We start from the raw sequence: 2,799 nt of genomic DNA, 5'->3' as shown, positions 1-2,799 counted from the left end.
GTCTGCTCTTTACGAGAGACTGGAGTCTGTGTGGGTGTGTCGAGTCGCCTATTGGTCCAGAAGATAATGCGACTCGTTTAGGCGACTCGGTTCTTTTGAACTGCTCGCTTGACTGCTGATTCAATTATTCGTTCATCTCAAATTATGATACACACGTGCAGGGGAGTAAGAATACAAATAAATAGTGTTGTTTAGCGCCCGATTGTGATTATAATTTTGACCTAATGTCGTAAAAGCATTGATTCGTTTTCATTGTGGATGATAAAATACGATTATGAGTGACTCTATGTTTGTTTCAGGCATCCCCTGAGATGTGTTGCATCATGCAAACGCGCCTTTTTACATCAACCACAAATGTGACCTGTGTGTCTAACAGCTTGTCCATATTTTAACACTATAGCAATAATTAAGCTCATTAACAGCTAAAGGTATTTTATGACCGGAATAAATCAAATTCTTTTTCGAGACAGATGAGATCTCTTACGAGAGGTTCTCTCGTATTGCGTAGTTGCTTACGCTACGGGAAAGCCTTTCTTTCTCGAGATACTGAAGCCAAAAATTATCCTTAATTTTTATAATCTTGTCAACGCAGTGCGGCAGCCTGCAGACCTAGGGCAAGCTTACTAGCGTGCCCATTGGCTGCCCTGCGGCAACTGCAGCAGCCTACCGCTGAGCCCTTGGCGTGACGTCACGACCAATGAGCGCGCTTGGCGCGCTTAATGCGTCACAGCCCGCGAAAAGGGGTGTGGCTTAGCGTATATAAACAGGGCTCGGAGGCTGCTTCTCTGATTTCTGTCTTTTCAGCGAAGCTCTACGCATCGCTGCTCTCTGAGGAAGCCGCCGTCGAATCAAGCGACCAGCACGCCGAGGATCTCAGCCTGAGGACGCCGGCCGCCTTCGCCGCCTTCAGCTTTCCCTGCCTGCTTCGCTATCCGGCGAATATATCCTTTTACTGCTCTGTGTTGTATGTGTTTGTGTGTTCGCCCCGGGACACACTTTGCATCTAAAAGAGCGCGAGGCGTTGTTGCAAATGCCTCGCTCATCCTGTGGCTCGTGCAGAGCCGCGCTCAGCGACGGAGACCGCCACGTGATCTGCGCTCTCTGCCTGGGTTTCGACCACGCAGCCCGCGCCCTTCACGGGCGGCTGCGAACAGTGTGAGGACTTGCCGATGTCGACCCTGCGGGCTCGACTCGCCATGTTTCACGATCCTCCACCTTCTCCGGCTGCCTCTTCCGGGCCGCGTAAGAAAAAACGGCGCTCTCAAAGGCCTTCCGAGCCGGTGGTTATAGCTGAGCGCTCGCCGGAGCCCCTCCCGCGAGCCTCGCTCTCTCCTTCTCCCCCGCCCTTCACCGACGCGCAGCGGCCGGCCTCTGCCCGCACTGCCGTCGCCTCAGGGGATGAAGCAGACCAGCTGGTTACTCCCCTCTGTCAAGCCGCGCAAACGGCGCCGCTCACAAGGGATGTCAGAACGGACGGTCACGGGCTATAGCTTCCTTTACGTTACAAGGAAGCTACCCCCCCCCCGGATGACGCACGCCCCCTCCCCCTCTGTTCGAGCCGCGCAAGGCGCCGCTCACAAGGGATGTCAGAAGTAGACGGTCACGGGCTGGCTTCCTTTACGTTATAAGAAAGCTACCCCGCGTCTCGGTCGCGCGCGTCACTCTCCGGCCACCTCCGTTTCTCACATTTCTCAGTCCCCTCCTAGCTCAGGCGACTAGAAATATCTATATTGCAGTAAACGAGCCTGTTATACACGCACGCCTGCAAACAAACGATGTCACAGCACATAATGACATCTTCCCGCTCTCTCTCCCTTTGTTCGAGCCGCGCAACTGCGCCGTTCTCAAGGGATATCAGAGCGGACGTCACGAGCACCGGCGAAAGGAGGAAGAGAGAGTGTTTTCGTCCCGCTTAGGCCGGACTTCCTCCAATCCTCGCATATTTCTCAGTCCCCTCTAAGTTCAGGCGGCTGGAAATACTATTATTGCAGTAAACGAGCCTGTTGTAATACACGCGCGCCTGCAAACAAACGCTCGGTCATATGCTCGCACTAACTGGAAGCTCATGTGTGCCCCTGTGGCTCAGTGGCAGAACATTAGACTTCCGCACCAGAGACCTGTGTTCGAATCCGGCTCTGGCAGCAGAAAAACTTTTTCTGCTTGCTTCTCTCGAGCTCGCGGCCAGCTTTCTTACATACAGAAAGCAAACCTGCATCTCACGGGATACATATTTCTCAGTCCCCTCTAAGTTCAGGCGGCTGGAAATACTAATACTGCAGTAAACAGGCCTGTTTTAATACACGCGCGCCTGCAAACAAACGCCGAAACGAAACACGACGCTCGGTCATATGCTCGCACTGACCGGAAGCTCATGTGTGCCCCTGTGGCTCAGTGGCAGAACATTAGGCTTCCGCACCAGAGACCCGTGTTCGAATCTGGCTCTGGCAGCAGAAAAAACTTTTTTCTGCTGTCTTCTCCGAGCTCGCGGCCAGCTTTCTTACATACAGAAAGCAAACCCGCATCTCACGGGATACATATTTCTCAGTCCCCTCTAAGTTAGGCGGCTGGAAATACTAATGCTGCAGTAAACGGGCCTGTTTTAATACACGCGCGCCTGCAAACAAACGCCGAAACACGACGCTCGGTCATATGCTCGCACCAACTGGAAGCTCATGTGTGCCCCTGTGGCTCAGTGGCAGAATTTTACGCTTCTGCACTGGAGAACCGTGTTCAAATCCGGCTCTGGCGGCAGAAAATATTTTTTCTGCTGTCTTCTCCGAGCTCGCGGCCAGCTTTCTT

The sequence above is a fragment of the Scardinius erythrophthalmus genome, assembly GCF_964197995.2.
Source record: "Scardinius erythrophthalmus genome assembly, chromosome: 9".
In the NCBI taxonomy this organism is placed as follows: Eukaryota; Metazoa; Chordata; class Actinopteri; order Cypriniformes; family Leuciscidae; genus Scardinius; species Scardinius erythrophthalmus.
Note: the sequence above shows the minus strand (reverse complement) of the source record.